Source organism: Mobula hypostoma, chromosome 9 (assembly GCF_963921235.1).
Source record: "Mobula hypostoma chromosome 9, sMobHyp1.1, whole genome shotgun sequence".
NCBI classification, from domain to species: Eukaryota; Metazoa; Chordata; class Chondrichthyes; order Myliobatiformes; family Myliobatidae; genus Mobula; species Mobula hypostoma.
Genome location: NC_086105.1, coordinates 16,310,953 through 16,334,441, shown reverse-complemented (window position 1 = coordinate 16,334,441; position 23,489 = coordinate 16,310,953).

Below are 23,489 nucleotides of genomic sequence, written 5' to 3'. Positions count from 1 at the left end.
ACCAGCATTTTGTGTGTGTCGCTGTTAATGATGTATAGTTTTTCATTGATTCTATTGTACTTCTTTGTTCTACAGTGAATGTCTGCAAGAAAATGGATCTCAGGGTAGTATTTGGTGACACATGCATATTTTGATAATAAATTTACTTTGAACTTTGCTTTTTACAAAGGCAAGCCCTTAAGAAATAAAGGATGCCATCAACGTTCCCAATTATATGGCAGAAACTAATACCCTTATCCCTACTTGCAGTTCTCTCCAATTTATACTACATACACAAAATCGTGGGAGATCTCAGCACGTTAGGCAGCATCTACGGAAATGAATAACACTTGCATTTTTGGGGCTGTGACCCTTCATCAGGACTCATATTTATGCTAATATATTACCTCGAACACCACAAGCCCTTACCTTGCAAAGCAACATTTAATGTGACACCTTTTATAAGATGAAATATATTCCATCCATCTGTTCCCCTCTATCCAATCTGGTTACTGCTAACTCAGATTTCAGACAAATTTGACAGTCATGACTTCCCTTTCATGAAGACATTCTGACTCCACAATCACATTCTGACTTTCCAAATGCTCTGCTATTAAGTCAATAATTGATTTTTAAAATTTTCCAGTAGACATTAGGCTAACTTGCTTATAATTGCCCACTTCTTTTAAAATTTCACTCTTTTTTGAAAAAGTGTATCAATGTATCTCTCCAAAATCTAAGAGGTTTTGGAAGATTGTAACCACAGTATCCACTATCACTGTCTTCACTTTCAGAATCGGAGGATATAAATCATTAGCTGCTGGGGACCTCTCAACTTTTATTCCCATTAATGTGCCAAATAAAAATTACTAATTATGCTGAGGTACTTAATGTCTCACCTGCACATTTGTAATATCACTGGGGTGTTAATAGTATCTTACTGTAAAGGCAGATGCAAAATACCAGTTTTAAACCCTCGCCATTAATATTTCTCCACTCTCATTCTTTGAGGAGTCAATATTGACCTTAACATCTCTCTTCCTTATTATGTACTTACAGCAGCTCTTAATGTCAGTTCAAACTCCCTGCTTCCTCAGCACTGCCTTCCCTTCCAAGAGAGGTGAAGGGACAGGTGGTGTTAAGGAAGAGTTGAGTCTGGGAAGGACTCGGGCAGATTAGGAAAATGGGCAAAGAAGTGGTAGATGGAATACGGTGTAGGGAAGTGGTTAACTTGCATGTTAAGTTTTTAGTGAGGAATGTAAATGTTAACATTCAGTTCAAGAGTTCTAATATATAAAAGCAAGGATGTAATGCTGTGACATTATGAGGCACAGGTCAAACCACATTTGGAGTATTATGAGCAGTTGTGGGCCCCTATCTAAGAAGGATGTGCTGATGTTGGAAAGGGTCCAGAGAACGTTAACAAGAATGATCTTGGGGGTGAAAGGGTCTGATAGCTCTAGTTCTCTACTTGCCTGAGTTCAGGTTGATGAGAGGGTGGGTCTCATTGAAACCTGCCAAATATTGAAAGGCTTGGATAGAGTGAACGTGGGGAGGATATTTAGATTAGATTAGATTATGAGGACATTCAGTCCTCGTTTATTGTCATTTAGAAATGCATGCATTCAAAAATGATACAACGTTCCTCCAGAATGGTATCACAAGAAAACACAGGACAAACCAAGACTAAAACTGACAAAACCACATAATTATAACATATAGTTACAGCAGTGCAAAGCAATACCATAATTTGATAAAGAGCAGACCATGGGCACGGTGAAAAAAAGTCTCAAAGTCCCGATAGACTCATCATCCCACGCAGGCGGCAGAAGGGAGAAACTCCCCCTGTCATGAACCTCCAAGTGCTGCCAACTTGCCGATGCAGCACGGTTGGAAGCACCTGACCGCAGCGGACTCTGAGTCCATCCAAAAACTTCGAGCCTCCGACCAGCCCCTCTGACACAGCCTCTCCGACACAGCCTCTGCCGAGCGCTTCGACCCCGCCCCGGCCGCCGAGCAACAAGCAAAGCCGAGGACTCGGGGCCTTCCCCTCCGGAGATTCTGGACCACACAGTAGCAGCAGCAGCAAAGCAGGCATTTCAGAAGTTTCACCAGATGTTCCTCCGTGCTCTCACGTCCGCCTCCATCATATCAGGATTGTGCACGGCACCCTACTTGACAAATAACAGACATCACCACCGGAGTGGCCACTGCAAGCTGCATCGCGCCACCATTTTCTCCCTCCTTTCTAATAGTTGGAGAGCCTAAGACTAAAAGATCCAGCCTTTGAAAGAACATCCCCTTAGTAAAGAGAAAAGGAGGAACTTCTTTATCCAGAGGGTGGTTAATCTGTGGAATTTATTGCCACAACAGCTGTGGAGCCCAAATCACTGGGTATATTTAAAGTGGATGACGGTAGGTTCCTGATTAGTAAGGGTGTCAAAAGATACAGGGAGAAAGCAGGAGAGTAGGGTTGAGAGGGAATAATAAATCAGCCATGAATGATTGGTGGAGAAGACTCAATGGGTTGAATGGCCTAATTCTATTCCTATGTCTTATGATTATTATACAACACACTAGATTATCCTCACTTTATTTATTCCTTCTAAAATATTTTGCTTTTGTCTTCTTTTGCTGGATACTGAATATATCCTTAACTCCAACATAGCACTAAATTTTAGCATAGCTTACATTTTCTCCATCAATTTGATGCCCTCCTTAATTTCTTTGGCTAGCCATCATTGGTTCATGCCACCAATTAGAATTTTTCCTATTCAATGGGATATATTTTTCATGGGAGTCATAAATTATCTCCTTAAACATTTATCATGTATAATCTATTTCCCCAGACCATTTCAGTCAAACATATCCTCATTCCTTTAAAACTCCTCTTACTTAAGTCTAACACAGTCATTTCAGACCCGGGTTTTTCACTCTGAAGCTAGGTGGCATATTTTATCATGTTGTGATCACTATTTCCTAGGGGGACCACGCTGTAATTTATTAAATCTGTCTGGTTAGATGCTACCAACTAAAACATAGCCTGTTCCCTATTTAGCTTCAGAACATTCTACTTTAGGAACTATCCCAAACGCACTGTGACTTCATTAAGGTGCCTACAATTTCCAATTTTATTAAGCCTGTCCATGTGAAGATTCAAGTCAATCAAGATTAACACACTTATCTATCTACATCGTCCCATTATTTCTTGATTTATACTCTTCCTGCATTGTGATGACTGGGAGTTTATACACCACTCCAACCAGAGTGTGCTTTCCTTTCTGTATTTTGTTTTCAACAGATGAACAGGACATGTTCTCTGCCTTGAATTTCCTCTTACAACTGCATAATTTAATTTTATTAGCAGAATTATCCCACCACCTTTCCTATCCCATTTACGTTTCCAAAACTTTGCTGAATATTGAGTTCCCAGATTTGATCTCCAATGTTATTTTGCAAATAGTGCCAATTCATCTGTCCTTCTGTTAGTTCGCTGATTCTGTTCCAGATACTATACACATTTAGGTAGATAGCTCTTAATTTTTTGTTTTGCCATCTTTCCCGATCTGTTGAGTCTGTTGTAGATCTCTTTGCATTTCACCTTTCTTTCTCCTGCCTTTTTTTGCTTCTCTCTCTGCCACACTATATTAAATCCTGGTAAGTATCATTTCACACATATCAGTCCCAGTCCTGGTTTAATCTCCACCTTGCACTAGTCCCATTTTCCCAGGCTGGTCTGAACACCTCAGGAGTCTATATCCCGCATTCTTCTAGCCATGCATTCATCTTAGTTACCCTCGATTCCTATACATATTAGTGTGAGACATGCGGAGTAATCCTAAGATAATTGTGTTTGAGGTCCTACTTTATAATTTATGTCCCAATTCCCTTTATTCATCTTGCGGAACCTCACTCGTTTTTAAAACTTTGCTGCCAATACAAACCACAATCATCAACTGAACATCCTTCCCTCCAAAACTCCTCCATCTGCTTAGAGACATTATTAAGCCCAGCACCAGGGTGGCACGATATCCTCTTGGAGTCAGATTTGCAGCTACTAAAGAACCTGTTCCTATGTAGTTTATGACTGTAGATCTCCGGTAATTTCCTTCCCTTCTGTGCAAGTGAGCTGTCTGCAATGCCACAGAGATCATTCATGCGGTAATAATCCGAGATGCCATCTGTCCCGACAATATCCCAGTCTGTTTGAGAGTGGGCAAACCCTAGGGCAGTCCTGCATTACATGCCTTTCTCTATTCTACCTGGTGGTGACCTATTCCCTTTTTTGACTACAATCTCAGCCTCCATGGTAACTCCAGTTGAGGCAAAAGGGAGACACGTACCAGAGGTACTTACTTACTGCCTGTTACGCTGCTGGCATTTAGGGCAGCAATGAAGGTCCTCCATCTCTGGTGGTGTTCAGGGCTTCCTTCATCATGTCAGTGGCTTCCGTTCAGTTTTCACTCCTGTCAGTCACGCAAGTCCCAGGTGGAGACTCAGGAATACTGTCACACTCAGATGTAGAAGGATACTTCATTGCTGTTTCCATAACAATTTTATTTTACCAGTCAGGGCTGTTAGCCCTGAGCTGAACTCTCAAATCTGGAGGACCAGTGGACCACTCTTAGTCTGGCCTCTACCCTTTGACCTATTTGGCATTGGCATGGGTGACCCTACCAAGAGTCAAAGCAGAAAGCCTTGACTCCAGCCAACGTAGCTCTCTGGGTCATTGAGACACGCAAGCCTCCTAGAGGATGCACCAGAAGTGTCCGCACCAAAATTCTTCCAGTAACTGGAGGTGTGGACACATCTGGTACATGTGCCCCCAGCTTCCCACTTAATCAACAGGGGTATTCTATGTGGCAGACCTGATTTACCTTTAAAGTATTCACTCTACTTTCCTTCATTTAAAGAATATTAATTATACTCATGACCTAATGTCACTCTGAGCATTTGCCTGATTTCTTTCACTTTCACCTCGAAGTCATACAGATACTCACGTGATTCTATTTATCAATCAGCTGCCTCCCCTAATGTGCATCAGTTCTTCAATCCTGACATTATCTGTGGAGGTCCACCTCTGGACTGAGTGGAAGTTTGCTATGCTGACTCCAAACTTTTTTTAAAAACTCCAATTCCCATTCCAATGTGCTGATCCATAACCTCCTCTTGTGCCAAGATAAGGCCACCCTCAGGGTGGAGGAGCAACACCTTATTTTTGTCTGGGTAGCCACCAACCTGATGCATGAATATCGATTTCCCCTAACAGTGAACAAATTTCCCTCACCTTCTCTATTCCCCACTCTGACTTTTCACTTCTTCTCACCTGCCTATTACTTCCCCGGGTCCCCTCCTCCTTCCCTTTCTCCTACTGTCCGCTCTCCTCTCCTATCAGGTTCTTTCTTCTCCAGACTTTGACATTTCCACCACCTGGCTTCACCTTTCACCTTCCATCTGGCCTCTTCCCTCCCCCCCCCTTTTTATTCAGGCATCTTCCCCCTGAAGAAGAGTCTTGGCCCAAAACTTTGACTGTTTACTCTTTTCCTAGATGCTGTCTGGCCTGCTGAGTTCCTCTGCTGTGTTGCTTTGGATTTCCAGCATCTGCAGATTCTTTTGTGTTTCTAAACCTTTTTGTGCTGCTTAATGTCAAGTATACAACGCACTGTCCCACATCTTAACTCACCAATGTCCTCAATATATTCCCACACTACATTACGTCTGCAGCTCAGCTACTAGTGCAGACTCTCTAACTCCGATTCCTGCTCATTTTGAACTCACTGGGCCCCTATTCCAATCAAGTTTTGTCTGTTAAATTCATTGTAGGAGTCAAAAGTTAATTGACTTGTTCCACTTTAGTGAATCGGCGATGTTGAGAAAAAAAAAACAAACTGGTGAAATATACAGAAGTTTTTGTGGGGATGCAAGCAGGAATTATCCAGCAGTAAGGGAATATTTTACCTTCTTTTATTTGTGATTTCTGATTGGTTGATCTACATTCGGTTTTACTGGGTAAGGCAGACTCTGCCACTTTAGTCAAAATAGCATTCGACTCCTAAGTACCAAAATCAAATATTGGCCAGGATCTGATTCAGAGTTTTGACCCGAAATATTGGCAGTTTGTTCCCCCCTTCCCCCACCCCAACCACCACAATTGCTGCTCAGCCGACTGAGTTCCTCCAATTGATTATTTGTGCACCAGATTCCAGCATCTGCACTCTCTTGTTTTTCCTTTGTGTCTTTTGAATCTCACCCCTTCGATATTGCTGACTATTCATAACGTTACCATGAGTTCCCCACCACCATTTAAAACAGAGATGCAGAGAAATTTCTTTTGCCTGAGGGTGGTGAATTTGTGGAATTTATTACCACAGGCAGCTGTGGAGGCCAGGTCATTGGGTGTATTTAAGACACAGCTTGATAGTTCTTGATTGGACACGGTATCAAAGGTTATGGGGAGAAGGCCAGGGAGTGGGGCTGTGGAGGAGAAAAAAGGATCAGCCATGATTAAATGGGGGAGCAGACTTGATGGGCCAAATGGCCTAATTCAGCTCCTATGTCTTATGATCTTATGGTCTTATCTTGATGCTCACTGTGGACTTGAAACTTGGCAGTTACATAAACATTTGTGCTGGGAGACAGAGTTAGCGGCTTATTAACCAGCACTGAGTGACCTAACTCATGATACCAGCAAAACCACGTAACGTCCACTGGATGTATTTAGTAGACGGCAAAGTATTTTCCTCTTGCTAGGTTGAATACAGCTTCACTGCAGTCAACAACCGTGAATCTCTCAAGATCATTGCAACGCTGTAGAAGAGGTATTAAATGTGTATGCTCCCCATCATAAGAAAAATCAAGAAGGTGCAAACATTAAAACTTACCATGTCCTTTGAAAACTTTGTTCAATGCAGCATAAATTATAATTCTAAGCATTTGTTTATGAAGTCTCACTATAGTTTATCAGCGGGAAAGTCAAAGGATTGCACTAGAGGAGAAGAGCTGCGTTTGACTTTGGAGTCTTTGTGCTGGCCATCTCATGTGATGGATAAAATTGTGTCTTGAGATAATTCTTCACATATAAAACTATTTTGTACAATAAAACAGGAAGAATATCCTCTGAGTTTTGTGATTCTCTCTCCCAGAGACCTATGGGTGCTGAATCATTAGTATATTGTTAGTATATTAGTAATTGAAAGATAAAGACAGATTCTTTGGCTCAAGGGCTATGAAAGCCTAGAAGTAGAACAGCATTGAGGTCAAAGATCAAAGCAGCCATGACCTTATTAGATCACAGAATGTGCCTAACAGGCCATGTGCTTGATTCATGCTCCAATGTTGTAATAATTGAAGTAGCTACCATAACAGACCAAATTTAAGGAACTATTCATCGGATAATATCAACAACTATAATGAACCATGTGATTTGAAAATTAATCAGAGCTTTGAAAATTATCTGTAAAAAGTGTTTCACTTCATTCCAACTCTTATCATCAATCCCTAACAGCTGGGACATTTATTTTTTAATTAAGTTCCTCACAAAAATAAGAAGGCTTAGAAAATGCTGGAAATGTTCAGAATCTGTGAGAAGAGAGATCGAGTTCATGTTTCAGGTCAGAGACCTTTTCTCAAAACTGGGGAAGAGAGAGAGACATGTTAGTTTTAAGTTACTGGGAGAGTGGGGAGGTAGGTGGGAAGTACTTGGGTAAAATGTCTGATAGGGTGAGGCTAGGGTTGCTATAGAGATAAGCTTTGATGAAGCCATCTGTTGCATCCATTAATGAGGGAAAGGTGAGGGAGAGGACGCCAACGAAAAGGAGCATGTAAAACTCGTGAAGTGTAGAACTGTCGAAAACGCTAAGAAGGTCAGACCTCGCTTGTGGGAAGGGAAACATAGTCAGTATTACAGATAGAAGATCTTCAGCAGAACTGGCCACTTGTAGGTTAGAGATTCAGATGTGGATTGAGCATTTCAAGCTTGAAAAGTACATTTTATTGAACTGGCTGGTCAAGTTTTCTTAGGAGAAATGTAGGATATTGTTTGGTTGGGTGAGAAAAAGAGTAACTCAAACAGCTCTAGATATATAACAGGATTCAATAAACATACAGTTGTCCACTCAAAAAATAACAACATTAGTAATTTGGAAAGCATTGCAGCAGTTAGAGTAAAAACATTTTCATTATAATCGACAGGAGCACAAGACAAATGGACATGAAGACTGCAGGGAATTACTGAAGCTACCTTCCAAAAATCATTTTCAGCCTAAAGAGATGTTAGCACAAAATTATACAACCAAGTAATAAATTCAAAGGGAAAATAGCTATGTTACTTCAAATTGAATTACCAGTGAAAATAGCCATGTAATTCAAATTGAACTAATTATCTAATGATGAAAGATTAAATTACCAATAAAGGGATTGCATAGTAGAGATTGACCTCTTCCAGTATGTTCATGTTCAAAAAAAATTGACCAGAAAGCACTTGTTCCAAATGAGGAGGCAATATGTTTTTGAAATATTGGTTAGGCTGCTGCTGGAATATTCTGTACTGTTCTTATCTTCACACAGTAGAACGGAAGAGATTGCACTGGGGATAGTGCAGCAGTTCACCAGGATGTTACCTGTGTTGGAGCATTTCAGTTATGAAGAGAGACCAAAGAGATTGGGTTTGTTTTCCTTGGAGTGCAAGAAGCTGGGTGGTGTGAACTCATGCAGATGGTAGTGGGTGCCATGGTAGCATAACTGTCAGCGTGACACTATTACAGCTCGGGGCTTTGTGAAATTCGTAATCCAATTCTAGCGCCTTCTGCGAGGAGTTTGAACATTCTCCCCATGACCGTGTGAGTTTCCTCCAGGTTCTCCGGTTTCCTCCCACCTTCCAAAGACGTACCGGTCAGTAGGTTAATTGGTCCTTATAAATTGTCCTGTGATTAGGCTGGTGCAAAATCGGTGGGTTTCTAGGTGACACAGCTCACTGGGCTGGAAGGGCCTGTTCCACTCTGTTTCTCGAAATAAAATAAATAATATTATGGAGTGCATAGATAGCATGTGATGGTATTGGGTTCACTGACTGCAAAATTCTAAACACAGATGAAGACTTTAATCCCTATCGGATATAAATAGCCCTGAGTACTCTCACTGAAGGGAGATTTTACTGTAACTACCCAATCTTCAAGGACTAGTACACTTCCCTCTTTATTCTCTGTGGTGAACTTAGCTGCAAATACCCACTATTCAAGCGGTGGTTCCCTCTCTCTACTAGGGAGAAAATACTTCCAGTTAACAAAGTACTTTAAAACACAGTTCTTTTATTTTCAGTGAACCCGTTTAAATCCAAACAGCATTCTTGAAACACATTTAAACCTCATAGTGGATTTCTATCTTAAACATTTCAAAATTACAAACCATTTCTGAAATACAAAACATTTCCAAAGCACAAAGCACTAAGGATTTCTAAAACCCAGGTGCAATTCCTATAAACTAAAAGGGCATACCAACAAATGGCAGACAAACAAATTGTTTGTCACAGACACTGAAGCTGGAGGAATGGATTCTAGTTCACTCCATGTTTCTTCCAAGTTTCTTTTTCCCATTCCTAATAAGATTGAACTGCTCTCTACATTTATATCCTTTCTCTGCCATTTGGGTGACTTCACACACATAGCATGATATTTCCTTAGATATCCTTTTTACACAAATGATCTAAAAGCATTTGGAGACATCAATCTCAGCTTAGTGTTCACGGTTCACAATTAATGTTGTAAAGCTAACTTCCTTGACTGCATAAAACTTTCAACCTTAATAGATCAGTTATTTGATATGCTAAGTGATATTATGCATCCGATCTGCAAGCTTCCTTGAACTAATCAACTTAGAGTCAGCTTGTCTGTTTTGAAACAAGCCAAACTAACAACACATTGTCTTATACTACATCACAAGCAGCAATAAATCAAGTGCAGTGAGCTTCTACAGACAGAGCATCTGCAAAATTGTGTTTTTAACTTCAAGCTTATTACTGCTTTCAATTTACACTTTAAGAACTGAAGACTGACTCTGTTTTACGACTGGAAAGAAAACAAAGCAATATTAGTTAGAATCTCACTTGCAACCATTTGATCTTACAAGTGGCAGCTGCTGTGTTTAGAAAGCGAGATTAGCAGCATGAGAAAGAGAGCTCGTGTTATCATTTCAGAGCATTGGTCCTGGGCCAAACATATACATGCAATTACGAAAAAAGTGTGGCAATGCCTCTATCCTCTTAGAAGTTTGTGAAGATTTGGCATGATATCTAAAACTTTGACAAGCTTCTATAGATGTGCAGTAGAGAGCATATTGACTGGTTGCATCACAGCCTGGTATGAAAACGTCAATGCCCTTGAACGGATAATCCTACAAAAGTAGTGTATACGGCCCAGTCCATCATGGGTAAAGCCCTCCCCACCATTGAGCACATCCACATGGAGCAATGGTTCAAGAAAGCAGAAACCATCATCAAAGACCCCCACCACCCTGATCATGCTCTCTTCTCTCTGCTGCCATCAGGAAGAAGGCATAGGAGCCTCAAGACAAACACTACCAGCTTCAGGAACAGTTATTACCCCTTAACCATCAGGCTCATTAACCATAGAGGAAAACTTTACTCAACTTCTCAGCTTCACTCACCCTCATCACTGAAATGTTCCCACAACCTGTGGACTCACTTTCAAGGATACTCCATCTCATGTTCTCTATACTTACTTTTTTTTTGTATTTGCACAGATTGTTGTCTTTTTCATATACTGTAGGTTGTTTGTCCATCCTGTTGTGTGCAGTCTTTCATTGATTCTACTGTATTTTTTGGATTTACTGAGCATGCCCCCAAGATAACAACTCTCAGGGTTTTATATGGTGACATACAGCATATGTATTTTGTTATTAAGTTTACTTTGAATTTTGAATTTAAGAAGCGAATATCCATCAAAGGAGTAAATTGTAGGAAACCTTTCCCTATAGCAGAGATGTGTAAAAGCAGAGGGTGCAGGCTAAGAAGTTCTGAGCTGGCAAGACAGTGAAAGGGAATAGGAAGCCATTTATGAGGGACAAGCGAATGACCAAACTATCAAAAACCACAGATAATGTGCAAGTAAATCAGATATAGATGCGTACAGGTCTTGGTAAATTGGTTTATTATTGTCATAAGCACCCAGGTTCAGTGAAAAACTTGTCTTGCATGTCATCCATTCAGAGCAATTCATTACAACGGTGTTCTTCAGGTTATGACAGGGTTCTATTTCTGTGAACGATTCATAAATTGAACAGTTTACAAACTGGAGATGTGGTCACGAATCAAGCTCTCACAGAGCGGAGGATGCTTGCAGCCACTCAGATGTATATACACTTTATTAGGCACACCTATATGCTCTGCGCAATTACCATCAGCATATGACCTATAGCACCAGAGATTCCAACACAATAGACCACTGCTATACCACTTTAAGGAATGCTTACTGTTCCATGCCCAGACGGCATTTCGGGAAATCTGGTCACTAGGCTGACCTCCTCCCTGCAGACAGGCAGAGGCTAAAGAGCGGGGCTCCCCAAGTAAGGGCAATGAAGTGGTGGTCGCAGGAGCCAGAGGAGCCGCTGCAGGATTGCCTCGAGTTGGTGGACTGGGCTGTGTTCAAGAACATCAATGGATCTGAATGAATACACCACGGTTGTCATAGACTTCAGAAAAACAGTCGTAGATAAGTGTGTCCCCATAAAACCATTCAGAGTCTTCTCCAATCAGGAGCCCTGAATCAAAATCAGAATCAGAATCAGGTTTATTATCACCGGCATGTGCGTGAAATTTGTTAACTTAGCAGCTGCAGTGCAATGCAATACATAATATATAAAGAATAAACAAATAACCAAGTAAATCAATTACAGTAATTATGCATGTAAAATAGTGCTAAAACAAAAATAATATCTATTTAAAAAAAGGAAAAAAAGTGAGATAGTGTTCATGGGTTCAATGTCCATTTAGGAATCATATGGCAGAGGGGAAGAAGCTGTTCCTGAAATGCTGAGTGTGTACCTTCAGGCTTCTGTACCTCTTCCTTGACGGCAACAGGAATGAACCAGGAGATCCACAATCTGCTAAGGGCCAGATCAGAGGCATTCAGGTCTGGTGACCAAGTAAGATACAAGAGGTCCAAGTATGATCTCTGGAAAACCAGCTCATGTGTGAAGGGGCAATTCCAGACTAAATGAATCACTGAAGGTCTTCAACAGCTGTGGCAGGACATGAATACTATTACTTCTTACAAAATAAAATCAAACGACGTAGGTAACAACAAGGCTTTACTCCTAGGTGAGCTCAATGTCTTCTATGCTCGTTGTGACAATCAAACCATGGAGAAAGCTTCACAAGCTCCCACAGTTCTTAGTAACCCTGTGATTTCAGTCTCTGAGGTCGACATGAGAGCATTGTTCAGGAGGGTGAACCCACAGAAAGCATCCAGCCCAGCTGAGTACCTGGCCAAGTATTAAGGACTTGTGCTGATCAATTGGCTGGAGTGTTCAACAATATCTTTCAGAAGTCTGAGGTACTGTATGTGTACCTTGATAATAAATTTACTTTGAATTTGCTTGTTAATGCAAATATATAATCAGCCAATCACGTGACAGCAACTTAATGCTTAAAAGCATGTAGATATGGTCAAGAGGTTCAGTTGTTGTTCAGGCTAAACATCATAATGGGGAAGAAAAGTAATCTAAGTGACTTTTACCATGGAATGATTGTTGATGCCAGACGGGGTGGTTTGAGTATATCAGAAATGACTGATCTCTTGGGATTTGCGACCATAACAGTCTCTTAGAGTTTACGGAGAATGGTGCGAAAAACAAAAAAAAATCCAGTAATGATTGGCCTACAAATTCTTCAGTAACAGAAAAAGCAGGAGAGATTGGTATTGCCTGGCCAGCCAATAACTTCCTTAAACTATCTGTAACACCAAATTACATCATGTGCAGGACACAATAATTATCAGGCTTTTCTGTGTTGTGTGCTAGATGGCTTATTGTTAATATGCTGTCTGAAAATAATGGATGTGGATTCATTTTACAGATCACTAAATACTTACGGAAGACTAGAAGAATCAGGACCTTACTTTCATGGGGTATGGATTGATTGTGAGCCTCGGGCTATCAGGATGATTTCATATTTCACAAACGAAGAAGTTGAGGAGATGGGCTTCATATTTGGGCACATCATTTGGCCTGGTTTAATTGGGCTTGGTACTTGAGGAGGAAAACTAAGGCTGGAAGTTGAGAACTGGGGTGGAAAGTGCTGGAGAGGGGATGGAATGTTGGCATGGTGATGATCAGGCTTCTGGAAAGCCATCTGATGGGGTAAAATCCAACAATCTGAAGTCAGCTCCAGTGTGAGGATTTGCTGCCTGATTACCTGTTAAAGCATGCCTCCTTGAACTTGAACTAGAGATGGCCAAATTTGACATGAATGCAAGCTTCTGTAGGGGTTCTTCCGCAGCATCAGAGTTAATGTACTTGGACGCACTGTTAACAAGCAGGCATTTATTACGCACCATTTAAACCACTTTGCACATTTCAGCTCCACTATGTATAAGCAGACCCAAAAGTGCCAAATGCAAATCCCTTACTTTATTTACTGAACACTATTTCAGAGAAATTATATTGGATGGCACCACAGCAAGTCATACGATGCAACAGATTTTCTAGACGACAGTGTATAACTGTTCTCCGAGAATCAAATGCTGTACGAGGCACAGCTGAACATGTTGATTAGTACAAAGCTGAATTATTATCACATTCTCTAAAGTAAAAACCAAAATCAAGTATTAAGTGCATTTCCGGCATTAAATCATATTAATGGCAAAAACAGAATTTGGGGGTAAACAGAATTTGGGGTTAATGAAAGAAGAGCGACAATGGAATTTGCCAATTGCCTGAATACGTTGATTTTTATAAATCTAAATATCAAAAAATATCTATGAAAACTTTTTGAGAAAAGTTAAAGCTTGGTAGAAAAACTGATGGATGATGAGTTAAAAGAAGAAGTCAAACCCAAGAGTGTAAATGGGAACTGAAGATACAGCACAGATATGGGGATTAATAACATGGATTAAACAGAAACTGGAGTATAATAATGAATGTTTTGAGAGAGTGGTCAGTGGTTATATGGAAGTACCTACTTTCAAGCATCTTAAAACTATGCCCTCTCATGCTAGCCACACCAGAGCAATTCTAGTGGAGAATTGATTTAAAGAAGCCAAATGCTTTTCTAGCAAGTTTGCCACTGTGTAAGCTTGACTATGCAAATCATTAGCACTGAAGAGAGTCAATTAACATGACTCGTCTCTGCCAGGTCCTCACAAAAATATATTGACTATTTAAAGAACAAAGTGCATTACATTCATACATTAGCTGTGTTTCTCCCTCCATACCCTCTCAGACCTGATGAGTATTTCTAGGACTTGTATCTTTAGACGTTTCTCTCGTTTGCTTTGAAAGGTTGGGATCATAACTTTAATCACTTCCTATGTTTAGGCATTTAAAACTCTGCAAGATTCCACAAAACATAGAAACATAGACATAGAAAATAGGTGCAGGAGTAGGCCATTTGGCCCTTCGAGCCTGAACCGCCATTTATTATGATCATGGCTGATCATCCAACTCAGAACCCTGCACCAGCCTTCCCTCCATACCCTCTGATCCCCCTAGCCACAAGGGCCATATCTAACTCCCTCTTAAATATAGCCAATGAACTGGCCTCAACTGTTTCCTGTGGCAGAGAATTCCACAGATTCACCACTCTCTGTGTGAAGAAGTTTTTCCTAATCTCAGTCCTAAAAGGCTTCGCCTTTATCCTCAAACCGTGACCCCTCCTTCTGGAAACAAAGACCCAACTTCTTCTTAATTACACAATTTCAAATTAATCATCACTTGTCATTTACTCCTTAAGTAGAAGTCGAACTTTGACTTAATATATTGAAAATACAAGTTTTCCTTGCAATGGAAAAAGTCCCAGAATTTCATTTTTTTCCCCCATTGGCAATTCTGCACAAATTGGCAATTAACTCTTTTTCGTTTTAGTGACTCTTCCTCTGATCGGGAAATTAAAGTCAAGTACATTGCTTGGCATAACTTGTTCACTTGTTTTAGAGGCTTTAAAGGTTTTATTTATAAATTAGAACCATAGGTCAGAAAGTAAAACACCATTTTCAATTAATTCAAAAATAAATAATTGTGATCTTAAACTCCTCTCAAAGTTATTATAACTAGGACAGAAGGATTTTAAGATCACAAACTGGAAACTGGTCTACACTTAGAGAAAATAACTTGCACTAGAATGAAGCCATAAAAACGTGAAAATAACTGCGAAATAAACTAAAAACTGATAAGCAAACAAGAAACTCCATTCACCCTTTCTCCCCCAAAAGATTTCACCTGCCGGAGAATAGTACATTATACATTCCAACACATGTATGGTTGTGAATACATATCAACCAATTAGGAAGAACGGGGAAACTGAACTTTGCGTTCCATATTGTCCATGCACATAGCATTCTTCAATACATAGCAGCACACAATCTCTCAAAGTACTTCAGAGGGTGAAGCTTAAAATAAAATAGAGAAGGATGAAAAAGCTTCAGACCGGCAGCCTCTGTGGAAAAGAAACAGAACGTGTTAATGTGCGGCGAAAGATACCCTTTGCTTTTAGTGGAACCTGACGTTAATGCAATCATTTCATTCCGACTGGTTCATCCCTGCAGTCCAGAAGTGGTACAAGGTACCTGATAACCATCATGACAGTTTGGCTGTACTAATCTTTATTAGTGGCAGTCCAAGAAAAGCGCATGGCGGGCGTCTCTTCCGTTCAGGGGACGTGTAAGTAAATCTGGACTGCTGTGAGCTGGGTTTTGGTTAAAGTGAAGTTTCCAGCAATTGGTTCGCACAACTAGTCCTGTGATTATCTGAACTCGTGAATGGACTGCACCATCTCCCCCAGTCGACTTACGAACTCGACTCGTCCACTCTTAGTACTCTGTCAAGGATATTTTTCCCTCACCTGAATTCCTACTGATCCTTACACAGGGGGAAAAAATGAGAATTTCAGCGATTGGCTGTCGAAGAAAAGCTGTGTTTCAATCCTTGCTGTGCATTTAGTGAAAGTAGAATTTGTATTTTCGTTACTATGGAATTCCTTTCTTCACCCTAGTCTGTTGAAGTTTGCCAGTGCTCCAATCTGCTGGCGTGTGTGGGGAGAGCCCCCGGGGGTGTTTGGAGCTTGACAACGAGGCCGCCGTTTCAGCGGCGGAGAAGGACGAAGTGGGGAGGGCGCTCACACAGGCAGAGCCTGCTGATGTACGCGATCGGCTGAGGAGGGAGATCTCTGCACCGCCGCCAGCCCGCTGCCGACCAGCCTTTGCATGAATTCTTTTAAAAGATGCCGATGTGGAAGAAGAATATGCCTTCATGTTTGCAAGCTGATCACGAAAGAGGTAAAAAAAAATGTATATAGATAGATTGCTAGCTCAGGGGTCTGAGGGTGGGAGGTGGAGGAAAGGCATCGCTCTCGGGTTTTACTCGTGCACACCCGGCACTTAGCGAGGATCCGACTGAAAGAGGCGCCGGCAAGCCGGCGGGACCGACGCCTTGTAGCAAGGAAGCACACATCCACGCCGCCTGCACAGTTAGTGCCTCGTCGTTGTTAGCAGCCCAGCCTCGTCTCCGTACTATCAGCCCTCCTTGGGAGTTGCCTCCTCGTTGAGCAGGAGCCGTGCATAAACTTAAATGATAGTTTTGCACAAACAGACTTTGCCTACTGATCTTAAAAGGCCTTTTGTGTGAGATTTCAGTTGGCGTTAAGTTTGGTTGTGTTTTTGATTTGGAGTGTAAACCACGCTCATTGACGTGCTCCCCGAGCACGCTTTGAGCATGGGGTGAATTTTCCAGACAGTGAAACGGCAGCTGCTGACATCTCTTCTTTGATCGTTCAAGGTAAGCTCGTTCGTGGCACTAAGAATCGCTAATAATTGCTCCCCCGCTCTGGGCGCCGCTAGAGTTTGGGGACGCTGTCAATTTGAACATCGCAGGAGCAAATATTTGTTTGGAAAATCTCCAACCTACTCGGTGCACAGTTGTAATGTGGTCTGTGTATGCCAACCATTCATGATTTACGTAAGGTTCCGTCAAAATTCTGACTTGGTCATTCAGTGTTACTACAGCGTGAGCTGGAATGCAAATGTAACCTTTCTCTTCTATACTGGTTTATGTCCATGAATGGGAAAAAAAAAGTGGGGAAACTGGGATTGTGAAGCAGCTGGAAATCTTTCAGCAGAGGAGTTCCAGGCAGTTCCTGTGGATTGAGGACGTTTATTCCCGTGGCTGTTCAGGCCAGTGTGGGACCTGTGGACTCTGCCACAGGGGGAGGGGGGAGATGGTACTGAACAGGTGGGTGGTTTAGGTCAGAAATTGTATGCTTCTGACATTTATGCTGGGCTTCTCTGCTCTTAACAAATAAACTGAAGGTTTTACATTTATTTTTGTTACGGACATAAGCCTTTCCAGCTGACGGAGCAACCCTACCTGCCCCTTCCCCCGGTCCCAGCTCTTCCTTGTGCCCATCAATTTCATCCCGTTTCTCCAAAACAATTGCCAGTGATCATTTAACCTACCAACCATCACATCTATGGGACGAGGGAAGAAAGCAGGCATTTTGGGGGCGGGGGTGAACCTACTTGGTCACAGGGAGAAGGTGCAAATTGTTCACTGGCAGTACTGGATTGAACTCTACCGGAATTGTGAAGCACCAGCACTAAGTTCTGTACCTCACGGTTCTGTCCCACTTCTCAATACCATACCAAGTACTCCATTTTAACCCAGGGCTTCTAGCGTCTTCCCAGCCATATCGCTTGGAATAGTGTCTGCCCTGGATGTATGAAAGATTTGGTCTTCCCATCCAAGCTGACTGTAATCAGGATGAAAATACTGGGGATATTGTTGTGGGATAGTTGGCTTCTCCGTCAGGATTTGGCAGAGACAGCTTGGGAAGTACCTCTGCAGCGATTGGAGTGCCTCCTGTCGGTAGAAAGTTTCACTGCAGCCATTGGAGTACTGCAGAGTAGTCACAGTATGCCTGAAGAACTGGAGTGTGGAACAATAGATTGAGTTTTGTGCCTGTTTTGGGCTTTATCTTCAAACATGTTCTTAGACAGCTAAAGATTGTCTAGTACTTTGAAGGCAATAATTAACTTCCGAATGAATGTGTGCCTTTGTTGAGTAATGTGGTAAGTTGTCCACACCTTCCAGGGCCAAGTAGTGAGCTTCATTTGTTGGATGGTAGTGTGGTACAGGAGGACAAGTTCGGAGAGAACATTTCACGGGTTTGCAGATTGCAAATGCACAATGCAGCATCTTGTATATCAGCTAGTGAGAAAGTGACATGTTGGAACTCAGACTCTGAGGCTGCTCACGTGTTAGTGCCCTCTGGATACTGTAGCTGAGTAAAACTGCACTGTCATTGATTCCGGAGTGAAGGCAGTGCAAATTGGCCAGCCTTCATTTTGTCCTGTAGATTAGTTCCACTCTACCAAGAAACTTACTGGCTGTGAGAAAGCTGAGTACTGGAGGTATGCTGTAGCCTTGTGTGACACTGGATCGCACTGAGAATGGGTTTATTTTGATCACAGTTTGCTTTCCATCATCCAGCAAGCCTAAGGGAAATACTCTGCAAGCAGTCAACTGAGAACAGGATGTCCCAGTCCCCATCAAGTGTGATAGTTTTAAATGCTAGTCTCCCATCATTTCTTCTGGAATTGACACCTCATGAAGACCATGTCCACTCTGTCCCTAGGCAGATGTAATTCAACTCTGGGATTTGGAGCCGATCTCTGAAGCCACATGGAGGTAACAAATGAGTATATGTACAATGACTTTACCGGCGGTGGTCTGGAGGGCAGTGTCTGTGTGTTATGCAGCTGGAATTATTGTAGGTGGTCATGACTATATTGTCTGAAGTGCTTGGCACGTTCTCTTGGATATGAAGCCAAGACTGCATTTGACTCAAATTCCCTGTTTTTCTGTTCGCATAATGGCCCTGGACTTGAAGGTTTGGGCTAAAGGTGAGGTTGGACCTGGGTTTGCTGTAGGATGGAAACGAAGACAGTTGGGGCTGAGTTAATTTGCGTCTATTCTGGTCAGCACGGGCTGCTCTGCGGTTTAAGTTCTGAACTCTTGATAGGGTGCATGTTAGGCGCTTTAGGTTGCTGATGGATTTGTCACTGCCGAATAATCCATGCATATCATAGTAACCGGTGAGCTGCTGCACCTTTTTTCCTTCTAATTCTTTAGGTCAGGGGTTTTCAGTTGGACTTCATTCTTCATATACTGGTTTCTTTTACTTTGTGTGTTGCAGCTTTCAGATCAGGAGTGCTTAGTACTTGTGGTTAATTAATTCCCCGGTCTCTGTGATATTGTCATCAAACTTTTTTTCCCTACCTGTGAAATGCAGAGTTTCTTCACAGGTGCTGACTATCATGGACTTGCAGGTAAGTGAGGTGGTACAGAGACCACTTCCAGTCCAGGGTCAAGGACTGGAGGCCCAGAGGTGGCCTCTCCTGGGGTTGGATGCCTCCTGGGTGCGAGGGTGGGAAGGATGGGAAATGGGCTCATTTTCCTACTGTTGCTGCTAATTCTGTTGTTCTGTGGAACATTGTGGGTGTGCTTTGTTGGCGGCAGGATGTGTGGGACACTTGTGGGCTGCCCCCAGCACATCCTTGGGTGTGCTGGTTGTTGACACAAAGAACTGTATGTTCAATCTACGTATAACAAATCAAAATCTGAATCTGACTCTGGCATCAGGTTATGAGGATTTTTTTTATTAATGGGCATCCATTGTGGATTTTTCTTGTGGCAGTGCTATGGTTGTTGCCTTAAATAATTTTAATCTCCTGTTGCCATTTTAATTGTGTGTAGTGTGCCTTTCCTGAAACCGAATTTGGTCAATTTAAGGCTATATTTCCTATTAAGCTACACCAATATATAATCAGCAAAATTAGTTTCCAGTCGTGTACAGGAAATTGAGTGCTAATTACCAAATGCTGTTTAAATTGAGTTAAACTTAACTTGACTAGCACCTGTTTGCGAGTTTCAAGATGCCCGAAACTGTAAAATTATGATTTCCTTTTGGCAAAATGGAATCCAGGGGGAAACAAGATTTAATTATCAAATTGTAACTTCATCTATCCCATTATTAACTGCAGAGTTCTGTCAACATATTAGAATCGAGTTTTGTTTATTTACTTTTTAAAAATTAAATACCATATGTTATGATATTTTATGTGGCTTATTTGGAAATAAGAAGTTAGTTTTCCAGCACTTGCCATTTTGCGGTTGTTCCAGCATTGTCCTCTTCTGTTCTTGCTTGTCTCGCTCCCTTTAAGTCTCCGGACAGATGAGCTGCAATTAACAAGGTTTCACTACCTTTTTCAGCCACCACTTCCCAACCTGTGTCATCCAGTTTTGCCTTGTCTCCGCCCTGTCAAAGATATTCCTTTTCTTTCCTGTTTCTCAGTAGCCTTTCTGTGAGACCACACCTGGAGTACTGTGTGCAGTTTTGGTCTCCAAATTTGAGGAAGGACTTTCTTGCTATTGAGGGAGTTCAGCGTAGGTTCACAAGGTTAATTCCCGGGATGGCGGGACTGTCATATGTCGAAAGATTGGAGCGACTGGGTTTGTATACTCTGGAATTTAGAAGGCTGAGAGGGGATCTTATTGAAACATATAAGATTATTAAGGGATTGGACACGCTGGAGGCAGGAAGCATGTTCCCGCTGATGGGTGAGTCCAGAACCAGAGGCCACAGTTTAAGAATTAGGGGTAGGCCATTTAGAACGGAGTTGAGCAAAAACTTTTTCACCCAAAGAGTGGTGGATTTATGGAATGCTCTGCCCCAGAAGGCTGTGGAGGCCAAGTCTCTGGATGCTTTCAAAAAAGAGATAGATAGAGCTCTTAAAGATAGCGGAATCAAAGGTTATGGGGATAAGGCAGGAACTGAATACTGATAGTGATACTGGATACTGATCAGCCATGATCACAGTGAATGGTGGTGCTGGCTCGAAGGGCCGAATGGCCTACTCCTGCACCTATTGTCTATTGTCTTAAGCATGTCTGATTTTTCTTTCCCTATTTCTGATGCACAACGACGGTAGTTTGAAATGAAATGTGCAGATAAGCAACTTGAGGTTGCATTTGGTCTTGGATGGGAGAAATATCCAGGTGGATGCAGTTATATTGGATTTACGAGTGCTAACTTTCCAGTCTTGCTCTTTATTTGTGATTCGGGATTACTGAAATTACAGCCAATATGACTACCATATAGAGTTAAAGGAGACCACGACTGTGAGAAGCAATGACAAACAAGTAATGGAGAAGAGTAAAGCTGGGAAAATTTTTACTGTTTTTGTTACACTTGAAGAAATCATAATGTCTGTTCTGGGCACTGTTGTCACTTAATGGTGTGAGATGGCAGCATGCCAAATTGCCTATACTTCATTCCTCTGCTTGTGAGATATGGCACACAAATTGAAAAGGCGGCTTTGGCCATATTTTGATTATTGTATTTCCCCGAGTTAAAAGGCACTTAATTCTGGTCACAAACTGCCAAAATCTATTGATTTAACAATGGGAATAGTTGCCAAAGTCTACTGATCTGACAATGGGGGCTGTTCTTGTACTTAATCCAGTCCATCAATGCAGAAAACTGCCTTCGATGTATTGTCATAGCTGTCTTGAGGGAAAACTGCAATTGCCCTGCTGAATGTAGTGAACTATTTTTGGCTACATGTAATGTGTGGATCAGTGAGAATTGCACCTTTGTGGAGGAGGTGTCAGGGCTGTCCAAAATGGAATCACACAAGTTCTGAAGATTTCAAATACATACACAGGGCAATATCCATCTCCAAGTGAAGATGATAAAATGAGAGGTTACAGTCATTTGGGATTCATGAGAACACGGAAGTGCTCTTGTTCTGCTTAGTGTCTCTTTTGAATTGCCTGCTGTTCTGGCCCTTTTGCGGAGATGGCCTCTGCTGTGGGTGAATGGAATCAGAGTTGTCTTTTCAATTGCAGCCTTTAAAGTGGTTAGAATTTTGTCACGTCAAGTCTCTTCATAGACACAACCGTAGGAGAAAAATGCTGTAAAAAGTCCTCCAGATATCTCTAACTGAAACATAAACTTCCTTCCTACTTTGCAATTGATTCACGAAGCAATAACTGTGAACATTGTTAGCTTTCCGAACTGTTCTACATGCATACTCGCCCTGTGCAAATCTGACCCTTTGGCTTCTCAACACCTTGAGATCACGTGCTCCCTTTTCCAGTCAAAATGAATGATTTAACATTTCCTCACGTTAAACTCTGCTGTATCTGTATACGCAACCTGTATACGTACCTTTCTGTAGCTTCCTTGGGCCTGCTTCAGTACTTGCTTTCCCATGTATCGTAGACACAAGAGATCCCGCATTTGCTGAAAATCATGAGCAAACCACAATATGTTGGAGAGGACAGTGGACCATGGCATAAAAGGAAGGAAGTAAGGAACCAATGGCCATTACTCTCCTCTCCGATCAGGTTCCTGTACAGGCCTTTACCACTTCCACCCATCACCTGCCAGTCTCTCCACACCATCCCCCATTCCCCTACCACGCCCCTCACCTGGACTCACCTATCACCTGCCAGCCTCTCACACCATCCCCCATTCATCTACCATCCCCCTCACCTGGACTCACCCATCACCTGCCAGCCTCTCCACACCATCCCCCATTCCCCTACCACCCCCCTCACCTGGACTCACCTATCACCTGCCAGCCCCTCCACACCATCCCCCATTCCCCTACCATCCCCCTCACCTGGACTCACCTATCACCTGCCAGCCTCTCACAACATCCCCCATTCACCTACCATCCCCCTCACCTGGACTCACCTATCACCTGCCAGCCTCTCCACACCATCCCCCTAACCTGGACTCACCTATCACCTGCCAGCCCCTCACACCATCCCCCATTCCTCTACCATCCCCCTCAACTGGATTCACCTATCACCTGCCAGCCCCTCCACACCATCCCCCATTCCCCTGCCATCCCCCTCACCTGGACTCACCTATCACCTGCCAGCCTCACACCATCCCCCATTCACCTACCATCCCCCTCACCTGGACTCACCTATCACCTGCCAGCCCCTCACACCATCCCCCTCACCTGGACTCACCTATCACCTGCCAGCCCCTCACACCATCCCTCTCACCTGGACTCACCTATCACCTGCCAGCCTCTCCACACCATCCCCCTCACCTGGACTCACCTATCACCTGCCAGCCCCTCACACCATCCCCCTCACCTGGACTCACCTATCACCTGCCAGCCCCTCACACCATCCCCCTCACCTGGACTACCTATCACCCGCCAGCCCCTCACACCATCCCCCTCACCTGGACTCACCTATCACCTGCC